The sequence below is a fragment of the Muntiacus reevesi genome, chromosome 1 (assembly GCF_963930625.1).
Source record: "Muntiacus reevesi chromosome 1, mMunRee1.1, whole genome shotgun sequence".
NCBI classification, from domain to species: Eukaryota; Metazoa; Chordata; class Mammalia; order Artiodactyla; family Cervidae; genus Muntiacus; species Muntiacus reevesi.
In genome coordinates, this window is record NC_089249.1 from 170,402,735 (window position 1) to 170,417,640 (window position 14,906).

Consider the following 14,906-nt stretch of genomic DNA (forward strand, 5'->3'; position numbering starts at 1 on the left):
TGTAGCTGCATCATTCTAATCTCTGCCCCTCGTGTTGCACGTCTCTGTGTGTCTCTCTGCTCTTCCCATGGGACATCAGACATACATCAGACTCACCATCTTAACTTGATTACTTCTGCAAAGACCCTATCTCCAAGGAAGGTCACATACACAGGGGCCAGGGGGTGAGGATTCTACACATCTTTTCTGGAGAACACGATTCAACCCATAACAGGAGGCTACTCCTTATTTCCTGCAAGAACACTTTCACACCTTGATGCCCACTGGGGTCGGGATGATAGAGGAACTGTCCTCAGAATAGGAAGCACACCTCTGAGTGAGACAGACCAGCAGAAGAGAACTGGGTGACATGTGCTGAGTTCAAATCCTGATTCTGTCCCTTTCCAGCCTCTCCAGGGCTCTGTTTCTTCATCTGTGAAATGGAGATAATAACAGGCCATTGGGGACAGTGCTGCAAATTATAAGGTGATGAGCAAGTTAACTAGTGAGTGCGTCCAACAAAGGTTCATCTAGTCAAGGCTATGGTTTTTCCAAGGGTCATGTATGGATGTGAGAGTTGGACTATAAAGAAAGCTGAGAGCAGAAGAATTGATGCTTCTGAACTGTGGTGTTGGAGAAGACTCTTGAGAGTCCCTTGGACTGCAAGGAGATCCAACCAGTCCATCCTGAAGGAGATCAGTCCTGGGTGTTCATTGGAAGGACTGATGCTGAAGCTGAAACTCCAATACTTTGGCCACCTCATGCGAAGAGCTGACTCATTGGAAAAGACCTTAATGCTGGGAAAGACTGAGGGCAGGGGGAGAAGGGGACGACAGAGGATGAGATGGTTGGATGACATTACCGACTCGATGGACTTGGGTTTGGGTGGACTGCGGGAGTTGGTGATGGACAGGGAGGTCTGGCGTGCTGCAGTTCATGCAGTCGCAAAGAGTCAGACACGACTGACCGACTGAACTGAACTGAAGTGAGTAAGTACAGAGGTAGTTAAATGAATGTGCTCTTCTGGCACATAAAGTTATATATATGCAGGAAAGAGCCCCAGGCAAGAAATCAAGAGACCTTGATTCAGGCCCAAGCTCTGCCACTCACTTCTTTGGACATGGGAGTGGATTTAGACTCAAAGTTTCTAGGTTTCCCCATTTCAACAGTTGCATAGATGTTTAGCAGTTACCAAAAGTGGGGAAGAATGATTCTGTGCCATCCATCTTCCCAAATCTTTCTACCGTATTCCCAGATCTTTTCATATCTTATTCATGGCTTGAATAAGATCAAAGTCACATGAGTTTGAGATGGATGGTGGTCGCTACAGTCAGCAAACAGCAGGCAGAAAGAGCTCAACAGGGTGAAGCAGTTGGCTAAAGTACCAGGATAAGATGAAATGGGGAGAAATTTCAAGCCCTGTTTGAATGTTCAAAAATTGGCTGCCAGAATTTTTCCCAGGTAGTGAGTGACGCTTTATTCTATTCTGATCAGGTATCAGAGAATTGGGCAGAGGTGTGGAGATCCCAGGTTGAGATGGATAAGGAGAGGACTTCAAGTCAAATCCAGTGAGAAAGGTTAACAGCCCCCTGAATGCTTTTTCAGAGACAAGTGGACTCAGGGGAGACTTGAGAGCTGTGTACAAATATTTGAAGGGTTGTTATGTGGGAAAGGGGAATTGGGCTCATTTGGTGTGATTTCATTTTAAAAGAAGGGGACCCATCATTTGTGGAGAGCCTATGATATACCAGAAACTGAACATCCATTGTCTCATTGAATGTTCATTGCACAAACAGTGTCACGTAAAGACTTGAGATCCCTTGGGGACCACTCACTTATAGGGATGGGGATGTCCAGCAGGGAGGACCCTGACCCTGCCTCCATCTCCCCCTCTCCTCCTGTAAGCCCTCATTTAAGAGGGGATTTGTGGCTAAGCACTAGCTTGAAAAGTACCACTCCATCTCATTCCATAATTGCAACTCTGTGATGATGGCTGCTCTTTTATAGAAGAGGAATTGGAGACTCAGAGGGTAAGTGACCTGCCCAGGGTCATACAGAAGTGTGGGACCTGGCAGAGTTGAGATTCGACCCCGGTCTCTCCGACTTCAAAGTCCATGATTTTCCTCTTATACCAGGAGCCCTCCAAAGTTGCAGAATTGCAATTCCTTATAAAATCTTTATGGAAGCCAAAGTTCTGCCCTAATCAAGTGGGCCACATATCGTGAGCCTGGGTTCCTTGTTACTAGAGATTGGATGAGGTCACTTGTCCATTTCACTCAGTATTGATTGATATATGACCTGTATGAAGCTGGGGGCTGAAGTTACAATAGGGGCACATAGACTTGACCTAAAAACATATTGCTATGTGACCGCTGGTCACGAAATAAGTGTGGGCCAGAGGACTTCTCAGAACTGTGACAAAGTAGGAAGAAAGAAGAGAGTTTGGGCATCTAGAGACCTCACTAACTCACAGGGGCTACCTCGGTTCTGGGTGCAGAGGCAGCAGGTTCCGTGAAGATAGAACAGACTCTGGACTTGGACCCGATCTGCTGAATCCCAGCACAGCCCCAGATGTATGACCTTAGGCAAGTCATACAGTCTCTCTGAGCCTCAGGTTCCCCACTGGTGAAATGGAGGCAATAATGTTGACCGTATCACACTGTTGTGCAGTGTTATGAAATGAGATAACAAAAGGCTCCTGGCACATTGCCGGGAGCACAGAGGTGCTGTGCCCTGGGGGCCAAGAAAGTCCCTGATGACCACTGTCCTCCACTCTGGGGTACATCCTCTTCTGCAGGGACACGAGTCTCTCTGCCTGTCCCCCAGGTGTCCCGGGCTTCCTCGGATAGCCCTGGTCCTAGGTCCCTGCCTCCCCCTCACTCCCTAGGCTGGCTGGGAAAGGAAGTCGTTCACGGTGGCCATGGTGAAGCTTATGGAGGCAGAAGTGGCAGAAGGCAGACCTTGTCTCCAAGGGTCTCAATCAAGGTTTCAGAAAGAGTTGGCCCCTTGTCCAGCAGGAAGAAGAACCCAGGAAGGGTTACATGTTGGGATGGGCCTGCCTTTCCCTTCTTGTCCTTCCACCTTTGACCTTGTGTTTGAGGGTCTCACGCCTTCGTGATGAGTCAATGCCTTCTTTGTGGAAGTGGGTGGCTGAGTTCCCTGGGGCCCCGATGTGACTGGACCCTGCCCGTCTGTTCTGGGCTTCTCTCCCTGCCACTTCCTGGGTCCTCTCTTCCCTGGCTGGTCCCTCTCAGCTCCTGCATGGTTCTCTCAGGGCAGGCACCTCTCAGGCCCTCAGCTTTCATCCTCTTTCTAGAACTTTCCACCATTGATCACATCTACTCCCATGGCTTCAACCTAGCCTGAACCCTGGGGACTTTCAAATCTGCTCCCCAATAGACATCAGTCTACCTGTGACACCTTACACAGCTTCCCCCTTGGATATCTCGAGCCCATCACATCTGGCTTAGGTCTGTTCTGCTGCCATAACAAAATCCCAAAGACTGGGTAGCCTAAATACCAGAACTTTATTTTCTCACGATTCTGAAGGCTGAAGTTCACGGTCAGGGTACCAAGTGATGCAGTTTCTGGTCCGGGCTGGCTTCAGAGGGCTGCCAGATGTCTTTCTGGCTTGCAGGTGACTCCTTCTCACTGTGTCCTCAGAAGGCCTTTCCTGGATATGTGCACATGGATGGGGAAGAAGAATGCAAGTTCTCTGCTGTCTCTTCTCATAAGGACACTAATCCTGTCAGATCAGGGCCCCACCCTATGACCTTGTTTAACCTTTCGTATGTCCTTAGAGGCCCCATCTCCAAATACAGCCTCACTGAGGGATTAGAACAATATATGAATTTGGGGAGACACGAGTTTTCAGTCCATTAACACCATCCAAAGCCAAGCTGTCCATCTCCATGCCCACCCCTGCGCCCCCGTCTCCCCTGTCTCCATACCCAGCGCCACTACCCGCGCCATCACGCGGCCTCCCTTCCACTTCCTCCTTCTGCCGTCTCTGACTCGGTCCCCAGATTCTGTCAGCTCTCCCTCTGTCACTGATGTGACTGAGGCCTTCATCACCTCTCCCTCCACCCCAGCCTTCTGCCTCATGCAGCCCAGTGATCTTCCTAGAATCCAAATCTGGCATGGTTCCTGCTACATTAAAAAAAAACAAAACCCTTTTAAAAAAAATATTTATTTACTTATTTGACTCCATCAGGTCTTAGTTGCTGCACACGGGATCTTCGTTGCATAATTAGAATTTTTCGTCGCACTTTGAGGATTCTGTAGTTGTGGCACACGAGCTTAGGTGCCCCATGGCATGTAGGATCTTAGTTTCCTGACCAAGGGTCAAACCCACATCCCCTGTGTTGCAAGACAGATTCTTAAACAGTGGACTGCCAGGGAAGTCCCAGATGACAACTTCTCATTGCTTTCAGGATAAAGCACAGTCATTCACATGGCATCCAAGGACCTCTTTGATGATCATTCCAAGCCAAATGCTGGCTCCTATCAAAGCCCATTCTAGGCAGATGACAGTTTATTAATGAATCTGGTCCTACAGGGCCTAGCCCGGGGCCTGGCACAGTCAGGCACCCTTCCTCTATACTCTCTCGATCCCCTTTCGCCTGCTTTACCACCTCCCAGCACTCAGGTGCCAAGAGCCCACATTCCCCACTGTCCCCATAGGCCCTGGGGACAGACAAACCCAATCTACAATCGAGTTCTGCCACTGGCCGTGTGTGTGATCTTCAGCCAATCCCTCAGCGTCCCTGAGCCTGAGCTTTCTCATCTGTGGAGAAGGACTAATAAGCATTCTTCTCATAGGAATCTTGAGAGAATTCCATACAGTGATGCCCCCAGCATAGGGCCTGTGATGTGTGTGTGTGTGTGCGCACAGTAGCCCAGTCAAGTCCTATTCTTTGTGATCCCTTTGGACTATAACCTGCCAGGCTCCTCTGCTCATGGAATTTTCCAGCCGAGAACACTAGAGTGGGTTGCCATTTCCTACTCCAGGGGATCTTCCTGACTCTGGGATCGAACGAACCCTCATCTCTTGCACCTTCTGCGTTGGCAGGCAGATTCTTTACCACTGCACCACCAGCAAAGGGCCTAGCATTTAGGAAACACTCAGTTTAAAAGTCTGCTCCCTCCCCTGGCTCCATAGTCCTGCAGCTCTCCCTCCAACCTAGACTCATGGCCCAGAGCTTCAGCATTACGTCCACCCCCATCTTAGCCTCCTTTTGTCCCAACTCTTAGGAAATTCCATACAGGAGAGGACACCTTGGCTCAGGAATGGGAGGTTGGCAGGGATACAAATGTTCCCACAGGTGGCATGAGGCATTTGAGGCCGGAAACCTCTCCTAGGCATACCTGACCCCATCAGCATCAATACCCCTTGTGCCCCAGTTGAGGTAGAGAGAAGCTTCCTTCGGGTAGGCAGGTGGTACCACAGTATCACCGTCCCCTCCCATTAAAAGTTCAAGCCCCTGGGTGGAAAAAGTTGAGGGATTTATTTCCCAGAAATTCTTCTTGTTCTGTTTGTCACAATCCCAGGTTGGAGTGGGGGAGGGGCCTCCAATTCCATCAATATCCACATCCTCAAATCTTAGAAACTCAGGCCCCCTCCATGAGGGCAGCCAGCTGTAGGGAGTGCATTCACAGTTGCAATTGCTCTGCTTCCCAGCAGAACAAGAAATATTTAAGGAACAGGCAATTAGCACTTACCAGAAACATTATAAAATTACATACAACTTGCTAACAAGTTTTAGCATCAATCTGGGAGTCTCCTTGCTTCCTGACTTGGAGCCTGAAATCTGGCGGCCTCATGGGGAATCTAGGAGACTGGCCCAGAGGTGGAAGGAGCTAGGACCTTGACCCTGGAGATAAGGAGGATCAGGGCAGTAGCGATCATGTAGGAAGGATGCCAAATAGTCCAGGGTACTCACGTTGGAAATAAGGTCACCTGTGCATTCAGCATTGTCTAGGCCCCTGTTATGTTACAGACACTGTTCAGACTGCAAGGAGATACAAGGGTGACAAGACAAGCTATGCCTTCACCCGAGTCACAGTCTTCACTAGAGTCAGAGGAAATGGGGCGTAACAAGGAAGGGGCCACTAATATTACTCAAGGGCATCAGGGAAGGCTCCCTGGAGGAGCTGGTGTCTGAAACTAAAACTTGCTTGTAGGATGGAAAGGAGTTGATCTGACATCCCCAAGGGAAAACAGGCTAATTTAGCAGACACATGCCTAGTGTTCAAGCTCACACCTCTGCAGAATAAAGTGTGAGAGCAAGCAGGGAGAAGGTGGTCAAGTCTAGCCCTCTGCAGGTGATGCCTTCATCCCCTTCTCCAGAACTGAACGCTGGCGGGGGCATCGGGGAGCCCCTGCAAGAGATGGCATTGGAGCTGAGCTTGAAAGGAAGCCGAGGGCGACAGCCCAGCCTCTTGACTCTGCTCCTTTCTGGACCCCACCTTTCCTCCATCCAGAGTGCCAAGCACGTGGCCATTTTCAGCCCCAGGTCTGTAACTTTCAGGACCTCTCCCTCTTCTTGCTTTATCCCCATAAGTTCAAAGGCCCAGACTTTCCAGTTTCGACAAGGAATGACATCAAGCATGGTCCCAAGATGCTCACTGAGTTTGCATGACACCTTTAAAGCTTCCTCAGTCACCAGGACCCAGAGGTTTGCTAGGGGTGGTAAACAGCAGAGGATATTGCCCAGTTAAAACTCGGCAGGAAGTAATCTGCCAGCAGGGGCTTCGCTGGTGGCCCCCCCATAAAGAATCTGCCTGCCAATGCAGGAGACGTGGGTTCTATCCCTGGGTCAGGAAGATCCCCTGGAGGAGGAAATGGCCACCCACTCCAGTATTCTTCCCTGGGAAATCCCATAAACAGAGGAGCCTGGTGGGCTACAGTCCATGGGATCACAAAGAGTCAGAAATGACTTAGCAACTCAACTAAACAATCTGCCAATTGAAATATATTCTTTGAATATATGGGTTTTTGCAGATGGCAAGCTCCAGTTTGGGGCTGATACAAATAGTATGGGTAACCTGTATATTCTTTATCTTCACCCATATTTACCATATTCACCCCTGTTTCCCAACTTCCTTCAGCCTGTGAACACACCTATAACAGTGTGATGGAGGGAGGAGATGGGAGGGATGAATGTCACCCACCACATCCACCCACACCTCCATCCCATTCGTGAAAATTGTGTGCAGAGAACAGTGCACAGATTTCCAGAGACACACATACAGGTGCACGCTGCCTGTGCTTGTGACCTTCCCATCATCAGTAGAAAAGCAGAGTAGGATGTGGCTCCAAGGAAATCCATGAGATCCAGGCGTGCCCAGGGGTCGTCTAAAGCACCAAAAGTGTCCTGGTCACCTGTCAGGAGCCTATGCTGGTTGAACAATGGGTCTGGAGCCCTCAGGATGCCTAAGGCACTGTGCTTGCTTCTGAAGATACAAAGAGCAGAAGGGATGGGGTTTCTGGTTTTTAGGAGCTGATCTGGACTCCTCATGGTCTCCTCAGACCATCTCTCCAGGCTCATCTCTTTTCATCCTCACTTCCTGCCACATTGAACTTCTGTTCTTCAAAATGAAGAAATAAATAAATTGTCCAAGGGGGTTGGGAGTGACAGAGAGAGAGAGAGAGCTAGAGAGTAAGCTAAGTCTGCCTGAATGATTCAAGGGCACATCCCCAAGTGGGAAGCACTTGAGCTGACACTGAAAGAAGATTCTTTGTCTGACGGACAAGCAGGGGGTGTTCATTAAGGAGGAGCGGACAGCAGGTACCAACTTAGAGCCTTGTGAGAGCCAGCTGGAATCTGCCAGCAACAGCCAGTAATGACCTTGAGGAAACACCTCCTGGTTACTGGTCATGTGCCACGTGCTGGACGTTTTGACAGTTGTCTTATATACATACACTCATTTAATCCTCAAAACAATGCTGCAAAGTGGCTCTTATTATTACCATTTCCATATTACAGATGACAAACCTAAGGCTCGGGGAGGATAGGAAAGGTACCCAAGGTCTGCTCCTTGGTGTCAGGGCCAGGATACAGACCCAGGACTCTCTGACTTCAGAGCCCTCACTTGTCATCCTGGTTATTTTACCTCTCTGCAGGTGGCTCCTTTTTATGGTATTTACATCTCAAGGTCGAAGATGGACAAAGATGAAGCCAGGGTGGGAGGCGGTAGGCAAAGGTTCTGCCATGCCAAGGAGTTAGGGTTTTCATCTGTGGATTATGGGGAGCCATGGAAGAATCAATGAGCAGGGCACACTAATGATCAGATGCTTGTTTCTAGCCATCTCACACTGATTTGCAGAGTACGGAGTCCAGGGGAGGGGCAGGGGAATAGTTTTTGCTTGATGACACGCCCCAGGTGAGAAATTAAGAGAAGTGGACTGAGGCAACGAGGGATGGGGTGGAAAGCAGATGGTGCAAAGAGGAACCACCAGGAAGTGGTCAGCAAGGGCTGATTCCTCTGTCTGCCTGGGAGATTTCCGTGAAGCCTTTCCGCTTCTCCCAGCCCCAGCCTGAGATCAGAGCGGCCTTGCTACACCTGCAGGGGTGGTGTGGTAAGGTGCGTCCCAGTGTACACTGTCACTGTCTCTAGCCCCCCCTGGCTGTGAGTGGGCAGGGGCAGGGGGCCGCGGGTCAGGCAGTTCTGCATCGTTAGCGCTGAGCGTGGCGTTTGGCACAGTTCCCGTGCAGCACACATCAGCCGTGCTCCCACACAGAGCAGCGTGCTCTCTGTGCTCCAGGCACTGTGCTAAGTGATAAACAATGCATAACCCAGGCCCACCTCTGCAGGGCTTACGTTTCAGGGGCCGGGGGGAGAGGAGAAACGGGGAGGCCACCTGGCGGCCAGGGGGGCACCAAGGGGCGGTGACGTGAATCCGCTTGTTCCTGACGCCCCAGAGACAGGAGGCTCCAGGAAGGTGAAGAGTTTTGCTCTTTTGTTTCACTGCTACACGTGCAGTGTCTGGAAAAGTAACTACTGAAATGAAGAGAGATACTTACAAATCAGTGCACAAAGGAAAAGACCAGAGTGCCAAGACAGTAAAAGAAAAGGGAACCATCTCGGAAGCCTGGTTAGGGAAAGAGCTTGGAGGAGGTGACGTTTTAGGCTGAAGTCTGTCACGTGAGCAGTGGGCCCTGGGACATCAGGGAGGAGAGGACGCTGTAACCCAGGCCAAGGGGACAGGGAATCAACGGAGGAGGGAATGACGTCCCACCCCATTGGAATCCTAGCTCACACTCACCGCCCCCCTCCCTCCACGTGGCGCTCCCTTCTTGGAGCTCATCAAGTAGTGAATTTATACAGACACAAGATGCAGCTCCTTTTCTACAGATGTTGTCATAAAAGAGGATTCCAATTTGGTATTAGAAATGGAAAAACCTGGGGAGAAGATGCTACGGTTGATCACAGACGATAGGGATGAAACAGCAGAGAAGGGGAAAGCGAATACGCAGGTGGAGATGGAATTCTGATGGTCTTTGAAGCTCGAATCTGGTGTTCGCCAGCTCACTTCTAGCCGGCAGAAGGAGGGAGGGAGACAGATACACACTTATAAAATGGAATTCTATTAAGCCAGATAACAGGAAGCTGCATGCATGATCTTCTCCAAGTCAGAATTTGACTTAGGGATCCAGTTCTGGGCTCTGACCTCAGATTTGGTCGGCATCAGCCAGGAGGGTCAGGTTCTCGTGCCTTTTCCGGCAGGAGGGCAACAGAGACTTGGTTTCTGGCTGTTTTCAGCAGGAGTCAACCCTGGGTTTGGAGGGAAGGTCTAGATCAAGACATCGGGTGTCTGAGGGCCAGAAGCCAGCCCGCAGCCCCCCAGTCTTCCAAAAGCCACTCCCGAACCACCCTCTCTGTTCTTCCTCTCTCCCCACCCAATCCTGATTCTGTAGTCTGCACCTCCCTCTCTTCAATGTCTTGGACCTCTTCAGCAAATGCGCCCTTAAACCTGACTCCCCCCGAGGTCACCATTCCTAGGAGCCCTCTCCAGAACGGGCAGCTCCTGTCCGCAGACCCCGTGAACTTGACCCTTGAGAGGTGGGCTCGTGGGCTTGCTCCCCAGTGCCTTCCACCTACGTGCACACCCTTCTGCTTTGACTCGGGCTGTCTCCACCTCTCCTGCTCACTCCCTCCTCGTCCAGGTCGCCAGCCTCTTCCTCTCCATTCCGAGTCTCCCCGTCCCCTTGTTTTTCCATTTCTCAGCCTCCTTACCTCCTGTGGGTGAGGACCTTGCTCTCCGCACCTGTGAGGCCTGGATTCCACTCATCCTGCTCCGAGGCCCCGTGTGCCGTCTGCTCCTCCACCCACTCCTCCCTCTACTCCATTCCCATCCTTCTCTCGGCTTCTCCATTCCCCATCCCCTCCCCTCCTACTCTGTTCACTTCCTTCCGCCATCAGTCTTGGCCCCTAGCCTCACCCGTCAGCTGTTCTTCGATCAGTAGCATCACCTCCCTGCCCACTGCCCTTCCTTTTCTCCACGTGCACGTGAACCAGTATACGAGGGCTCTGGGACAAGCCACACGGCCCTGCTCACGGGTGTCCCTGTAAACTAGCTGACCCCGTTCATGGACCTGGGGCCCATGGCCGTGCGTCCAGCCACGATTCCTCTTCTCCAGGGGACTGTGGCAGACGTTCTGCTCAACGCTGCCTCCTTTTCCCCACGAGTGGTCCCCCGCCTGCAGCAAACATCACGGCCCATCCTCCTCCTCCGCTGGCAGTACAGAGCCTGTGTCATCACAAGAGCTCCTTCAGCCTCCTGCTCTCCTCCCTGAAAGGTCGCTGTGGTCACCTCTGCCCTCCCCCCGTCACGAGGGAAGGGGAGCTTCCTGATGTCTAGGGCAAGCCCCCAGCGTGCCCTGGTCCCCGCCTCCTGCCTTCTCCAGAACCTCACGCTGTCACTGTCCATTTCAGCTGACCATTCAGTGTCTCTCGTTCAGCCATATTCTCCATCTCTGTCTCTCCCTCTCTCCCCCTCCCCATCATGTAATTATAGTCTGGTTTATTCAGCCTTAAAAACCCTGCTCAACTGCCCCCTCAGGTCCACAGTCCTCGTAAGCTGCCACCTGACTTCTCGCTATTCGTTCACTTTGAAGAAGTGCTTTCTTCATGAGTCACCTCCTCCTTGTGGATCACCTTTCACGTTAAAATCCACATTGAGATGCCTAGTGAAATGAAGCCCTTTCCCGAGTCCCCAGCCTCTGCCATTGTCTGCACTCAAGTCCAGTCTCATCAGCAGGTCGCACAGGCCCTTTTGTGGGTTGGCCCTGCCTGCGCCTCTTCCGGTCTCATGTCTCATCACCTTGTGGAAAGTACTCGTGCTTATAGAAAGGCAACGTGGCGTGGCGGTGAAGAGCCCTGGAACCGTACAAACTGGGCTTGGACCTTAGATCCACCATTTCCAGGCTATATGCTGCTGCTGCTGCTAAGTCACTTTAGTCGTGTCCGACTCTGTGCGATCCCATAGACGGCAGCCCACCAGGCTCCCCCATCCCTGGGATTCTCCAGGCAAGAATACTGGAGTGGGTTGCCATGTCCTTCTCCAATTCCAGGCTATATAACCCTGGGTAATTGCAAGACTTCTTTGTGCCTCGGTTTCCCCACCTTTAGAATGGGAATGGTAGTACCTAGCTCACAGCGGCACTGTAAGGATGAAAGGAGGCCACCGTAGGTAAAATGCTCAGAGCGGCCGCCAGCACACAGAGCAGTTAGTGTTAGACCTACTAACTCACTGTGACCCCAGTGATGAGTTACCATCACTGCCAGGCTTGCAGCCCTGCCAGCGGTCTGACCTCTGTGACTCTGCATGGGCTCCTCCAGCACAGGAGGGGTCCTTCCTCTCCTCTCCCTCCCACTAACGCCTTTCTCTTTTTCCCAACTTTATTGAGATGTAATTAACACATAACATTGTGTCAATTTGAGGTGAACAACGTGTTGATTAAATATGTGCATATATTGTGAAATGATTACTACGGGAAGGTTAGTTAATACACCCATCACGCATCACCTTACAACGTGCGTGTGTGTGTTGAAGACTTTTGAGATCTACTCTCTTAGTAACTTACAAGAATACAACCACAGTGTCATTCGCCAGAATCACCATGCTATACAGCACCTCCCCTGACTTACTCATCTTATGTTTGGAATTTTGTGTCTTTCAAACACCTGTACCCGTTCCCCCACTCCCACACTTCCACCCCCTACCCACCGCCACCATTCTACTCTGTTGCTGTGAGTTCACTTTTTTTCTTTTTAGATTCCATTTATAAATGAGATCATCTGGCATTTGTCTTTCTCTGACTTATTTCACTTAGCTTAACGCCCACAGGGTTCATCCACATCACAAATGGCAGAATTTCCTTCTTTGTGGCTAAAAATATCCCAGTGTATGTGTATGTCACATTTTCTTTATCTGTTCATCCATCAGGGGACATGTAGGACGTTTCTAGGTCTTGGCTGTTTCGAATATTACTGCAATGAATCCCACTTGTTCTTTTTACCTATTGGCTCCCGCATAGACTTCAGGCCTCAGCTTAGACATCACCTCCTCCAAGAAGTCTTCCCTGATGCCTGGGCTGAGACTGGGATGAGACGAGAGAGGCATGGGGGCACCCAAAAACTCAGCAATAAATAATATTGGATTGGCCAAAAATTCATGTAGGTTTTTCCATAACCTCTGATGGAAAAGCCCAAATAAATTTTTGGCCAGCCCAATATTTTAATGTTCTAATTTTTAAAAACCAAGATGAATGCAAAATATCCAAAATTTTTTAAAAATCTCAGTAGTGACTCTGATGCCCAAGACTAGGATGAGGCAAGCAAGGTCAGTCATCAAGTGCTGAGTCAGATCTGGTCTTTTTATTAAGTTCTAGTGTCTTTCCTCCTGTTGGATTTGATTGACAGGCATCAATTTTGATTTTCTAAAAAACAAGACACTGCACTAAGGCTGAGCTTCTGGTGCTCCCTAAACTTTTGCCGCCAAGGTTAGTGCCTCGCTACCCACACTCCCTCCCCAGCCCACCTTCCAAGTGTGGGTTGTGAGCACCTTGTGTCCTGAACACTAGCTCCTGGCCTAGACTGTTGAGTCTTTGAGACCAGAGCCCACCTCCAGGTCTCAGGTGTCTGGCACAGAGACTGGCACGTCACAGGTGCTCATTCTCTGCTTCTGGTCATCCCGACAGCAGGAGGAATGGAATGGGTGTGGACAGGGCCAGCCTTCCCAGTGCGGAGAGCAGAGTGACGTCCTTCCTCCCCCTCAGGATGCTGCTGCTCTCAAGCCGGTCACACCCCCGGACTAGCGGATGCGGTCTGGGGCGCAGGCCCGTAGACCCACATTTACCTCTTCTGCAGCATCCCTGGGCCTCCCCAGGACACCTTACACCTGGGGCCCCTCCCAGACAGTGAGTTCCAGCTCTGCCTTCACACGTGGGTGTGACACAGCTCTGTCACACGTGTGTGACTTCCTGCAGCTCTCAGCCCGTCCGCAGTGGAAGTCTTCGCCAAGGCCCCGTGTCCCTGAGAGAGCATGCTTGGGGACACCGCAGGAGGGAGGGGGCCTTGCCGCTCGCTTCTCCAGGCTGACTCGTCCCGGGGCCCCTGCTTCCGATTCCTCAGGTCTCCTGGGGCTCCGGGACCTGGAGCAGAGGGGCCACCTTCCCGGGAGCGCCTCCATGGCTGCGCTCCCCGGCCCCGGTAGGAGAAGGGCTGGCTTCAGAGGGGGGTTGACTTCTGCTTTCAGGCGTGCGTAGTGCGAGCCATCAGGGGCATGCCTGAGAGGAGAGGAGGGTGAGCTGACCCGCACCGGAGTCCTCAGGCCTCGTTCCTGGCCACACAGACCCTCTTTTCCCCGAAACCAAGGACAGCAGGAGCTGTTTGACTTAGATCTGTCTCTCTCTCTCTCACACACACACACAATGACTTTCTCTCATACACACTGCCTCTCTGTCTTTCTCATACACACACACTCTGACTCTCTCTCACACACACACACACTCAGGCAATCCCAGCCAAAGAACAGCTTGTTCTGCCTGCTCTCAGCAGCGGGCTGGAGGCCCTGGCTTGGGGGAGGGGGGCCATGAAGGTGACATACTCACCTTCACTGTCCAGATAAGGCAGCAGCGCCTGGGGCTCGCCTGACCCGAACCCAGGACCCAGCAGCTGTGGTGAGAGAGTTCTTTGCAGAATCACCCCTGCCAGGGCCACGCACAGCAACTTTGGGGACCGTGACCCCGACAGCCCATAACGGCGCCCACGGAAAAGGCAGGGTCGCTTTGGTCTGACAGTCCTGGGAAGGTGTCCAAAAACTCCCACCACTCCAGCCCCCTGAATCACAGGACTCCTGCTGTCCTCACCTCACCATCTGTCACTTCATTCATGACTCGGAGTCCTTCCTGCAGGGCGCCTTTCTCCCGGGGAACCGAGCTCCTCCTCCCGACCCCCTCCCCTTCTCCGCTCCTGCTCCTCATCTCTCACATCACCAAGCTCCTAGAGGTGCGGGGGCAACTCCGGAGGAAACTCCAGGGCCGTGGCCAGGACAGAGGACTTCCCCGGAGTGTCTCAGTCCTGTCTGACTCTCCCACCAGGCTGTCCACCCGTCACGCCCCTGAGTCCAGACCTCCAGAGCTGTCTGGGGGAACCCACTCGCTGTGTGACTCACCACTGTTGGATCCCATGAACTTTAAAAGCATACTTAATGAGTCCTGTGTTTTTCATTTTACCTGCTCCCATCTCAAACAGAATTAAAAATGTATCTTCGTGAAAGTGCTTCCAGGTCAGAAGGCAGTGGATATTGATTCTCACATCATCTCTGGGTGGGGAAAGGCATGCAGCAAAGGCAGCCTCCCTCCCATCTTGTTCTTACTTCCACTGCTCAGGAAGGGACTGAGTCTGAAATCTACCAGGGA

The 14,906-nt window shown here is 51.5% G+C and overlaps 1 protein-coding gene across 1 annotated transcript in view; it reads left to right on the plus strand.

Moving 5' to 3' along the window:
* Positions 1 to 14,906, plus strand: part of CSMD2 (CUB and Sushi multiple domains 2) — a 677,437-nt gene that overhangs the window by 389,039 nt on the left and 273,492 nt on the right. The window lies entirely within an intron of this gene.